Here is a 13,663-nt window from a genome sequence, read left to right as displayed (position 1 = left end):
CAACAGAAATAGTTTGTTTTATCTAAACTGCGAGTTATGTTAAAATTATTGCTCTGGTAACTTATCTGTAATTATTTATTTGATGATAAAGGTATGATAAAACGCAAATATTTAAAGGTTTGCAAAATTTGTGTTTGATATTATAAAAGAGTCATAATAAAGACCCACTTTATGACGGAGTCGTTGTTTAACATTTTTGGATACTATCTAACTGTAATCTTTGCAGCTCACAAATTAAAAAAATAAGGAAAAGGCCGAAAAACCTTACTGAAACGTATACAATACGTATTTACATTTTTTGTAAACGATTCTAATTTTTTCAATACCTTCTCTGAAGAAACTTTGCAAATTGTGCACTATATAAGGATTTCAAACCCTTTACAGAGTATGCTAAGCTCTGAAAGAAGTAGCTTGTTTTGATTCGTATTCTGCAGGGAAAACAGTTTTTTTTTGTGTGTTTTGCTCATGTTTTTATTCCATTGTTTTGTGTTTTGCTATTGCTTTTATAAAAGGGGGAGTCGTGAAATAGATTTTTTAAATGATAAACTCCAGGTATGAAATAAGTTGATATTTTCAATGTTTTGAAGTATTTTTCTCCTCATTTAGTTTTCTTTTATTTGAATGTCTCCAAAAAAGTAGAAAGATTTACATAGAGCGGGCATGGATGCCTGTGCCTCTTTCCCAACAAGGTGTGTGTGTAAATTCTTTTAGTATGCGCTTAACTGCAGTCTGGACTAGCAGAAGGTACAGAACCAATCAGAATTCGGACCTGCTGACAAAAAGAACGTATAAGAAAGTAGTACATAGTTAAAACAAAATAGTTCCTACGGATGGGTGTTACTATAGAACTATGTAGAATATAATTTAGTTAATAAGGTATCAAATGAAAGGTGGATGATGACTGCGGGTCCTTGTAGAACACATATTGACTGGCAATTCTGAATGACACATAAATGTATGAATGAATTCTAAAATTGATCAAGAGTGCATATTTTGCCTTTTCACAGATATGAAGTACCTGGTTTGGTGTATCCAAAGTTGCGGTAACCAGTACGGTACGTTTGTCTGATGATTAAATAACGGTATATTGATCCCGCCTCTATACAACTTTTGGAGAGAAAAAAAATCGGCCATGCAAGAAAGAGGGCGTGCCTGTCCCAAGTCAGGAGCCTGTAATTCAGTTGTTGTCGTTGGATGCTGTATGTGTCATATTTGTTTTGCGTTCATTGTTATGTACATGTACATAAATCAGGCTGTTAGTTTTCTCCTTTTGAATTGTTTTGCACTTGTCTTTTCGGGGCCTTTTTAAAGCTGACTATGGGGTATGGGTTTTGCTGATTGTTGGTGCTTGTACTGCGAACTATAGTTGTTTATATTAATTTCTATGTTAGTTAGTCTCTGGAGAAGAGTTGCCTCAATGGCAATCAGGTCACATCTTCTTATTCTTCTTAGTGTAAGCGGGCGGGGGGCGTTTTAATATTTTTTGTCCTCGGGTTAGTACCAGTTTCCTGGGATTTGAAGAGCAATCCAAAATTTCGAGAGTCAAACAGTTTACGCTATACTAACAAATAATAAAAAAAAAGTATTACATACAATGAATTTCAACACCTATCAACCTAACCCGAAGCTGGGAATTTATATTACCGAGAAGCTACCTACTATTTATACTAGGAAAGCGGACCTCGACGAGAGCACCCTAGCAACAACTGTAAAGAAAAAGCATCTTATAGCAACCGAGGATAAAGGGATGATTTTCAATGCCGTTTTCAACGATAAAAATGTCAAATGGGGAACCATAGCGAAATCAGACAATACATAACTGTTTCTGTAGTGATATTGCAATATTCTTAAACTGTAAAATTGGTAAAATTAACACGCAATTCTTTACTAAGGGGGTGGGGGTGGGGGCGGATATTGCGATATGACAAACAATAACTAAAGACAACGTTCTTCACTGATGCGGGATTCACACGTTAAGGAAAAGGAAGTATTACCAAGTTGAATTGCAGTTTTCTTTTATCTGAACTATCCCCCTTTTATCTAACAAACGAGAGAAAGGAAAGTGTCATATAAGATTATTAAATTCCGTCGACTGAATGTGCATACGAGTTTTACTCAGCACCGTCGAAAAGTACACTCCCAACAGAAATAGTTTGTTTTATCTAAACTGCGAGTTATGTTAAAATTATTGCTCTGGTAACTTATCTGTAATTATTTATTTGATGATAAAGGTATGATAAAACGCAAATATTTAAAGGTTTGCAAAATTTGTGTTTGATATTATAAAAGAGTCATAATAAAGACCCACTTTATGACGGAGTCGTTGTTTAACATTTTTGGATACTATCTAACTGTAATCTTTGCAGCTCACAAATTAAAAAAATAAGGAAAAGGCCGAAAAACCTTACTGAAACGTATACAATACGTATTTACATTTTTTGTAAACGATTCTAATTTTTTCAATACCTTCTCTGAAGAAACTTTGCAAATTGTGCACTATATAAGGATTTCAAACCCTTTACAGAGTATGCTAAGCTCTGAAAGAAGTAGCTTGTTTTGATTCGTATTCTGCAGGGAAAACAGTTTTTTTTTGTGTGTTTTGCTCATGTTTTTATTCCATTGTTTTGTGTTTTGCTATTGCTTTTATAAAAGGGGGAGTCGTGAAATAGATTTTTTAAATGATAAACTCCAGGTATGAAATAAGTTGATATTTTCAATGTTTTGAAGTATTTTTCTCCTCATTTAGTTTTCTTTTATTTGAATGTCTCCAAAAAAGTAGAAAGATTTACATAGAGCGGGCATGGATGCCTGTGCCTCTTTCCCAACAAGGTGTGTGTGTAAATTCTTTTAGTATGCGCTTAACTGCAGTCTGGACTAGCAGAAGGTACAGAACCAATCAGAATTCGGACCTGCTGACAAAAAGAACGTATAAGAAAGTAGTACATAGTTAAAACAAAATAGTTCCTACGGATGGGTGTTACTATAGAACTATGTAGAATATAATTTAGTTAATAAGGTATCAAATGAAAGGTGGATGATGACTGCGGGTCCTTGTAGAACACATATTGACTGGCAATTCTGAATGACACATAAATGTATGAATGAATTCTAAAATTGATCAAGAGTGCATATTTTGCCTTTTCACAGATATGAAGTACCTGGTTTGGTGTATCCAAAGTTGCGGTAACCAGTACGGTACGTTTGTCTGATGATTAAATAACGGTATATTGATCCCGCCTCTATACAACTTTTGGAGAGAAAAAAAATCGGCCATGCAAGAAAGAGGGCGTGCCTGTCCCAAGTCAGGAGCCTGTAATTCAGTTGTTGTCGTTGGATGCTGTATGTGTCATATTTGTTTTGCGTTCATTGTTATGTACATGTACATAAATCAGGCTGTTAGTTTTCTCCTTTTGAATTGTTTTGCACTTGTCTTTTCGGGGCCTTTTTAAAGCTGACTATGGGGTATGGGTTTTGCTGATTGTTGGTGCTTGTACTGCGAACTATAGTTGTTTATATTAATTTCTATGTTAGTTAGTCTCTGGAGAAGAGTTGCCTCAATGGCAATCAGGTCACATCTTCTTATTCTTCTTAGTGTAAGCGGGCGGGGGGCGTTTTAATATTTTTTGTCCTCGGGTTAGTACCAGTTTCCTGGGATTTGAAGAGCAATCCAAAATTTCGAGAGTCAAACAGTTTACGCTATACTAACAAATAATAAAAAAAAAAGTATTACATACAATGAATTTCAACACCTATCAACCTAGCCCGAAGCTGGGAATTTATATTACCGAGAAGCTACCTACTATTTATACTAGGAAAGCGGACCTCGACGAGAGCACCCTAGCAACAACTGTAAAGAAAAAGCATCTTATAGCAACCGAGGATAAAGGGATGATTTTCAATGCCGTTTTCAACGATAAAAATGTCAAATGGGGAACCATAGCGAAATCAGACAATACATAACTGTTTCTGTAGTGATATTGCAATATTCTTAAACTGTAAAATTGGTAAAATTAACACGCAATTCTTTACTAAGGGGGTGGGGGTGGGGGCGGATATTGCGATATGACAAACAATAACTAAAGACAACGTTCTTCACTGATGCGGGATTCACACGTTAAGGAAAAGGAAGTATTACCAAGTTGAATTGCAGTTTTCTTTTATCTGAACTATCCCCCTTTTATCTAACAAACGAGAGAAAGGAAAGTGTCATATAAGATTATTAAATTCCGTCGACTGAATGTGCATACGAGTTTTACTCAGCACCGTCGAAAAGTACACTCCCAACAGAAATAGTTTGTTTTATCTAAACTGCGAGTTATGTTAAAATTATTGCTCTGGTAACTTATCTGTAATTATTTATTTGATGATAAAGGTATGATAAAACGCAAATATTTAAAGGTTTGCAAAATTTGTGTTTGATATTATAAAAGAGTCATAATAAAGACCCACTTTATGACGGAGTCGTTGTTTAACATTTTTGGATACTATCTAATTGTAATCTTTGCAGCTCACAAATTAAAAAAATAAGGAAAAGGCCGAAAAACCTTACTGAAACGTATACAATACGTATATACATTTTTTGTAAACGATTCTAATTTTTTCAATACCTTCTCTGAAGAAACTTTGCAAATTGTGCACTATATAAGGATTTCAAACCCTTTACAGAGTATGCTAAGCTCTGAAAGAAGTAGCTTGTTTTGATTCGTATTCTGCAGGGAAAACAGTTTTTTTTTGTGTGTTTTGCTCATGTTTTTATTCCATTGTTTTGTGTTTTGCTATTGCTTTTATAAAAGGGGGAGTCGTGAAATAGATTTTTTAAATGATAAACTCCAGGTATGAAATAAGTTGATATTTTCAATGTTTTGAAGTATGTTTCTCCTCATTTAGTTTTCTTTTATTTGAATGTCTCCAAAAAAGTAGAAAGATTTACATAGAGCGGGCATGGATGCCTGTGCCTCTTTCCCAACAAGGTGTGTGTGTAAATTCTTTTAGTATGCGCTTAACTGCAGTCTGGACTAGCAGAAGGTACAGAACCAATCAGAATTCGGACCTGCTGACAAAAAGAACGTATAAGAAAGTAGTACATAGTTAAAACAAAATAGTTCCTACGGATGGGTGTTACTATAGAACTATGTAGAATATAATTTAGTTAATAAGGTATCAAATGAAAGGTGGATGATGACTGCGGGTCCTTGTAGAACACATATTGACTGGCAATTCTGAATGACACATAAATGTATGAATGAATTCTAAAATTGATCAAGAGTGCATATTTTGCCTTTTCACAGATATGAAGTACCTGGTTTGGTGTATCCAAAGTTGCGGTAACCAGTACGGTACGTTTGTCTGATGATTAAATAACGGTATATTGATCCCGCCTCTATACAACTTTTGGAGAGAAAAAAAATCGGCCATGCAAGAAAGAGGGCGTGCCTGTCCCAAGTCAGGAGCCTGTAATTCAGTTGTTGTCGTTGGATGCTGTATGTGTCATATTTGTTTTGCGTTCATTGTTATGTACATGTACATAAATCAGGCTGTTAGTTTTCTCCTTTTGAATTGTTTTGCACTTGTCTTTTCGGGGCCTTTTTAAAGCTGACTATGGGGTATGGGTTTTGCTGATTGTTGGTGCTTGTACTGCGAACTATAGTTGTTTATATTAATTTCTATGTTAGTTAGTCTCTGGAGAAGAGTTGCCTCAATGGCAATCAGGTCACATCTTCTTATTCTTCTTAGTGTAAGCGGGCGGGGGGCGTTTTAATATTTTTTGTCCTCGGGTTAGTACCAGTTTCCTGGGATTTGAAGAGCAATCCAAAATTTCGAGAGTCAAACAGTTTACGCTATACTAACAAATAATAAAAAAAAAAGTATTACATACAATGAATTTCAACACCTATCAACCTAGCCCGAAGCTGGGAATTTATATTACCGAGAAGCTACCTACTATTTATACTAGGAAAGCGGACCTCGACGAGAGCACCCTAGCAACAACTGTAAAGAAAAAGCATCTTATAGCAACCGAGGATAAAGGGATGATTTTCAATGCCGTTTTCAACGATAAAAATGTCAAATGGGGAACCATAGCGAAATCAGACAATACATAACTGTTTCTGTAGTGATATTGCAATATTCTTAAACTGTAAAATTGGTAAAATTAACACGCAATTCTTTACTAAGGGGGTGGGGGTGGGGGCGGATATTGCGATATGACAAACAATAACTAAAGACAACGTTCTTCACTGATGCGGGATTCACACGTTAAGGAAAAGGAAGTATTACCAAGTTGAATTGCAGTTTCTCTTTTATCTGAACTATCCCCCTTTTATCTAACAAACGAGAGAAAGGAAAGTGTCATATAAGATTATTAAATTCCGTCGACTGAATGTGCATACGAGTTTTACTCAGCACCGTCGAAAAGTACACTCCCAACAGAAATAGTTTGTTTTATCTAAACTGCGAGTTATGTTAAAATTATTGCTCTGGTAACTTATCTGTAATTATTTATTTGATGATAAAGGTATGATAAAACGCAAATATTTAAAGGTTTGCAAAATTTGTGTTTGATATTATAAAAGAGTCATAATAAAGACCCACTTTATGACGGAGTCGTTGTTTAACATTTTTGGATACTATCTAATTGTAATCTTTGCAGCTCACAAATTAAAAAAATAAGGAAAAGGCCGAAAAACCTTACTGAAACGTATACAATACGTATATACATTTTTTGTAAACGATTCTAATTTTTTCAATACCTTCTCTGAAGAAACATTGCAAATTGTGCACTATATAAGGATTTCAAACCCTTTACAGAGTATGCTAAGCTCTGAAAGAAGTAGCTTGTTTTGATTCGTATTCTGCAGGGAAAACAGTTTTTTTTTGTGTGTTTTGCTCATGTTTTTATTCCATTGTTTTGTGTTTTGCTATTGCTTTTATAAAAGGGGGAGTCGTGAAATAGATTTTTTAAATGATAAACTCCAGGTATGAAATAAGTTGATATTTTCAATGTTTTGAAGTATTTTTCTCCTCATTTAGTTTTCTTTTATTTGAATGTCTCCAAAAAAGTAGAAAGATTTACATAGAGCGGGCATGGATGCCTGTGCCTCTTTCCCAACAAGGTGTGTGTGTAAATTCTTTTAGTATGCGCTTAACTGCAGTCTGGACTAGCAGAAGGTACAGAACCAATCAGAATTCGGACCTGCTGACAAAAAGAACGTATAAGAAAGTAGTACATAGTTAAAACAAAATAGTTCCTACGGATGGGTGTTACTATAGAACTATGTAGAATATAATTTAGTTAATAAGGTATCAAATGAAAGGTGGATGATGACTGCGGGTCCTTGTAGAACACATATTGACTGGCAATTCTGAATGACACATAAATGTATGAATGAATTCTAAAATTGATCAAGAGTGCATATTTTGCCTTTTCACAGATATGAAGTACCTGGTTTGGTGTATCCAAAGTTGCGGTAACCAGTACGGTACGTTTGTCTGATGATTAAATAACGGTATATTGATCCCGCCTCTATACAACTTTTGGAGAGAAAAAAAATCGGCCATGCAAGAAAGAGGGCGTGCCTGTCCCAAGTCAGGAGCCTGTAATTCAGTTGTTGTCGTTGGATGCTGTATGTGTCATATTTGTTTTGCGTTCATTGTTATGTACATGTACATAAATCAGGCTGTTAGTTTTCTCCTTTTGAATTGTTTTGCACTTGTCTTTTCGGGGCCTTTTTAAAGCTGACTATGGGGTATGGGTTTTGCTGATTGTTGGTGCTTGTACTGCGAACTATAGTTGTTTATATTAATTTCTATGTTAGTTAGTCTCTGGAGAAGAGTTGCCTCAATGGCAATCAGGTCACATCTTCTTATTCTTCTTAGTGTAAGCGGGCGGGGGGCGTTTTAATATTTTTTGTCCTCGGGTTAGTACCAGTTTCCTGGGATTTGAAGAGCAATCCAAAATTTCGAGAGTCAAACAGTTTACGCTATACTAACAAATAATAAAAAAAAAAGTATTACATACAATGAATTTCAACACCTATCAACCTAGCCCGAAGCTGGGAATTTATATTACCGAGAAGCTACCTACTATTTATACTAGGAAAGCGGACCTCGACGAGAGCACCCTAGCAACAACTGTAAAGAAAAAGCATCTTATAGCAACCGAGGATAAAGGGATGATTTTCAATGCCGTTTTCAACGATAAAAATGTCAAATGGGGAACCATAGCGAAATCAGACAATACATAACTGTTTCTGTAGTGATATTGCAATATTCTTAAACTGTAAAATTGGTAAAATTAACACGCAATTCTTTACTAAGGGGGTGGGGGTGGGGGCGGATATTGCGATATGACAAACAATAACTAAAGACAACGTTCTTCACTGATGCGGGATTCACACGTTAAGGAAAAGGAAGTATTACCAAGTTGAATTGCAGTTTCTCTTTTATCTGAACTATCCCCCTTTTATCTAACAAACGAGAGAAAGGAAAGTGTCATATAAGATTATTAAATTCCGTCGACTGAATGTGCATACGAGTTTTACTCAGCACCGTCGAAAAGTACACTCCCAACAGAAATAGTTTGTTTTATCTAAACTGCGAGTTATGTTAAAATTATTGCTCTGGTAACTTATCTGTAATTATTTATTTGATGATAAAGGTATGATAAAACGCAAATATTTAAAGGTTTGCAAAATTTGTGTTTGATATTATAAAAGAGTCATAATAAAGACCCACTTTATGACGGAGTCGTTGTTTAACATTTTTGGATACTATCTAATTGTAATCTTTGCAGCTCACAAATTAAAAAAATAAGGAAAAGGCCGAAAAACCTTACTGAAACGTATACAATACGTATATACATTTTTTGTAAACGATTCTAATTTTTTCAATACCTTCTCTGAAGAAACATTGCAAATTGTGCACTATATAAGGATTTCAAACCCTTTACAGAGTATGCTAAGCTCTGAAAGAAGTAGCTTGTTTTGATTCGTATTCTGCAGGGAAAACAGTTTTTTTTTGTGTGTTTTGCTCATGTTTTTATTCCATTGTTTTGTGTTTTGCTATTGCTTTTATAAAAGGGGGAGTCGTGAAATAGATTTTTTAAATGATAAACTCCAGGTATGAAATAAGTTGATATTTTCAATGTTTTGAAGTATTTTTCTCCTCATTTAGTTTTCTTTTATTTGAATGTCTCCAAAAAAGTAGAAAGATTTACATAGAGCGGGCATGGATGCCTGTGCCTCTTTCCCAACAAGGTGTGTGTGTAAATTCTTTTAGTATGCGCTTAACTGCAGTCTGGACTAGCAGAAGGTACAGAACCAATCAGAATTCGGACCTGCTGACAAAAAGAACGTATAAGAAAGTAGTACATAGTTAAAACAAAATAGTTCCTACGGATGGGTGTTACTATAGAACTATGTAGAATATAATTTAGTTAATAAGGTATCAAATGAAAGGTGGATGATGACTGCGGGTCCTTGTAGAACACATATTGACTGGCAATTCTGAATGACACATAAATGTATGAATGAATTCTAAAATTGATCAAGAGTGCATATTTTGCCTTTTCACAGATATGAAGTACCTGGTTTGGTGTATCCAAAGTTGCGGTAACCAGTACGGTACGTTTGTCTGATGATTAAATAACGGTATATTGATCCCGCCTCTATACAACTTTTGGAGAGAAAAAAAATCGGCCATGCAAGAAAGAGGGCGTGCCTGTCCCAAGTCAGGAGCCTGTAATTCAGTTGTTGTCGTTGGATGCTGTATGTGTCATATTTGTTTTGCGTTCATTGTTATGTACATGTACATAAATCAGGCTGTTAGTTTTCTCCTTTTGAATTGTTTTGCACTTGTCTTTTCGGGGCCTTTTTAAAGCTGACTATGGGGTATGGGTTTTGCTGATTGTTGGTGCTTGTACTGCGAACTATAGTTGTTTATATTAATTTCTATGTTAGTTAGTCTCTGGAGAAGAGTTGCCTCAATGGCAATCAGGTCACATCTTCTTATTCTTCTTAGTGTAAGCGGGCGGGGGGCGTTTTAATATTTTTTGTCCTCGGGTTAGTACCAGTTTCCTGGGATTTGAAGAGCAATCCAAAATTTCGAGAGTCAAACAGTTTACGCTATACTAACAAATAATAAAAAAAAAAGTATTACATACAATGAATTTCAACACCTATCAACCTAACCCGAAGCTGGGAATTTATATTACCGAGAAGCTACCTACTATTTATACTAGGAAAGCGGACCTCGACGAGAGCACCCTAGCAACAACTGTAAAGAAAAAGCATCTTATAGCAACCGAGGATAAAGGGATGATTTTCAATGCCGTTTTCAACGATAAAAATGTCAAATGGGGAACCATAGCGAAATCAGACAATACATAACTGTTTCTGTAGTGATATTGCAATATTCTTAAACTGTAAAATTGGTAAAATTAACACGCAATTCTTTACTAAGGGGGTGGGGGTGGGGGCGGATATTGCGATATGACAAACAATAACTAAAGACAACGTTCTTCACTGATGCGGGATTCACACGTTAAGGAAAAGGAAGTATTACCAAGTTGAATTGCAGTTTTCTTTTATCTGAACTATCCCCCTTTTATCTAACAAACGAGAGAAAGGAAAGTGTCATATAAGATTATTAAATTCCGTCGACTGAATGTGCATACGAGTTTTACTCAGCACCGTCGAAAAGTACACTCCCAACAGAAATAGTTTGTTTTATCTAAACTGCGAGTTATGTTAAAATTATTGCTCTGGTAACTTATCTGTAATTATTTATTTGATGATAAAGGTATGATAAAACGCAAATATTTAAAGGTTTGCAAAATTTGTGTTTGATATTATAAAAGAGTCATAATAAAGACCCACTTTATGACGGAGTCGTTGTTTAACATTTTTGGATACTATCTAATTGTAATCTTTGCAGCTCACAAATTAAAAAAATAAGGAAAAGGCCGAAAAACCTTACTGAAACGTATACAATACGTATATACATTTTTTGTAAACGATTCTAATTTTTTCAATACCTTCTCTGAAGAAACTTTGCAAATTGTGCACTATATAAGGATTTCAAACCCTTTACAGAGTATGCTAAGCTCTGAAAGAAGTAGCTTGTTTTGATTCGTATTCTGCAGGGAAAACAGTTTTTTTTTGTGTGTTTTGCTCATGTTTTTATTCCATTGTTTTGTGTTTTGCTATTGCTTTTATAAAAGGGGGAGTCGTGAAATAGATTTTTTAAATGATAAACTCCAGGTATGAAATAAGTTGATATTTTCAATGTTTTGAAGTATTTTTCTCCTCATTTAGTTTTCTTTTATTTGAATGTCTCCAAAAAAGTAGAAAGATTTACATAGAGCGGGCATGGATGCCTGTGCCTCTTTCCCAACAAGGTGTGTGTGTAAATTCTTTTAGTATGCGCTTAAATGCAGTCTGGACTAGCAGAAGGTACAGAACCAATCAGAATTCGGACCTGCTGACAAAAAGAACGTATAAGAAAGTAGTACATAGTTAAAACAAAATAGTTCCTACGGATGGGTGTTACTATAGAACTATGTAGAATATAATTTAGTTAATACGGTATCAAATGAAAGGTGGATGATGACTGCGGGTCCTTGTAGAACACATATTGACTGGCAATTCTGAATGACACATAAATGTATGAATGAATTCTAAAATTGATCAAGAGTGCATATTTTGCCTTTTCACAGATATGAAGTACCTGGTTTGGTGTATCCAAAGTTGCGGTAACCAGTACGTTACGTTTGTCTGATGATTAAATAACGGTATATTGATCCCGCCTCTATACAACTTTTGGAGAGAAAAAAAATCGGCCATGCAAGAAAGAGGGCGTGCCTGTCCCAAGTCAGGAGCCTGTAATTCAGTTGTTGTCGTTGGATGCTGTATGTGTCATATTTGTTTTGCGTTCATTGTTATGTACATGTACATAAATCAGGCTGTTAGTTTTCTCCTTTTGAATTGTTTTGCACTTGTCTTTTCGGGGCCTTTTTAAAGCTGACTATGGGGTATGGGTTTTGCTGATTGTTGGTGCTTGTACTGCGAACTATAGTTGTTTATATTAATTTCTATGTTAGTTAGTCTCTGGAGAAGAGTTGCCTCAATGGCAATCAGGTCACATCTTCTTATTCTTCTTAGTGTAAGCGGGCGGGGGGCGTTTTAATATTTTTTGTCCTCGGGTTAGTACCAGTTTCCTGGGATTTGAAGAGCAATCCAAAATTTCGAGAGTCAAACAGTTTACGCTATACTAACAAATAATAAAAAAAAAAGTATTACATACAATGAATTTCAACACCTATCAACCTAACCCGAAGCTGGGAATTTATATTACCGAGAAGCTACCTACTATTTATACTAGGAAAGCGGACCTCGACGAGAGCACCCTAGCAACAACTGTAAAGAAAAAGCATCTTATAGCAACCGAGGATAAAGGGATGATTTTCAATGCCGTTTTCAACGATAAAAATGTCAAATGGGGAACCATAGCGAAATCAGACAATACATAACTGTTTCTGTAGTGATATTGCAATATTCTTAAACTGTAAAATTGGTAAAATTAACACGCAATTCTTTACTAAGGGGGTGGGGGGGGGGGGGGGCGGATATTGCGATATGACAAACAATAACTAAAGACAACGTTCTTCACTGATGCGGGATTCACACGTTAAGGAAAAGGAAGTATTACCAAGTTGAATTGCAGTTTTCTTTTATCTGAACTATCCCCCTTTTATCTAACAAACGAGAGAAAGGAAAGTGTCATATAAGATTATTAAATTCCGTCGACTGAATGTGCATACGAGTTTTACTCAGCACCGTCGAAAAGTACACTCCCAACAGAAATAGTTTGTTTTATCTAAACTGCGAGTTATGTTAAAATTATTGCTCTGGTAACTTATCTGTAATTATTTATTTGATGATAAAGGTATGATAAAACGCAAATATTTAAAGGTTTGCAAAATTTGTGTTTGATATTATAAAAGAGTCATAATAAAGACCCACTTTATGACGGAGTCGTTGTTTAACATTTTTGGATACTATCTAATTGTAATCTTTGCAGCTCACAAATAAAAAAAATAAGGAAAAGGCCGAAAAACCTTACTGAAACGTATACAATACGTATATACATTTTTTGTAAACGATTCTAATTTTTTCAATACCTTCTCTGAAGAAACTTTGCAAATTGTGCACTATATAAGGATTTCAAACCCTTTACAGAGTATGCTAAGCTCTGAAAGAAGTAGCTTGTTTTGATTCGTATTCTGCAGGGAAAACAGTTTTTTTTTGTGTGTTTTGCTCATGTTTTTATTCCATTGTTTTGTGTTTTGCTATTGCTTTTATAAAAGGGGGAGTCGTGAAATAGATTTTTTAAATGATAAACTCCAGGTATGAAATAAGTTGATATTTTCAATGTTTTGAAGTATTTTTCTCCTCATTTAGTTTTCTTTTATTTGAATGTCTCCAAAAAAGTAGAAAGATTTACATAGAGCGGGCATGGATGCCTGTGCCTCTTTCCCAACAAGGTGTGTGTGTAAATTCTTTTAGTATGCGCTTAACTGCAGTCTGGACTAGCAGAAGGTACAGAACCAATCAGAATTCGGACCTGCTGACAAAAAGAACGTATAAGAAAGTAGTACATAGTTAAA

This window comes from Mytilus trossulus, chromosome 14 (genome assembly GCF_036588685.1).
Source record: "Mytilus trossulus isolate FHL-02 chromosome 14, PNRI_Mtr1.1.1.hap1, whole genome shotgun sequence".
NCBI classification, from domain to species: domain Eukaryota; kingdom Metazoa; phylum Mollusca; class Bivalvia; order Mytilida; family Mytilidae; genus Mytilus; species Mytilus trossulus.
The sequence above is the reverse complement of the archived record's forward strand: the minus strand, read 5'-3'. Positions refer to the sequence as shown.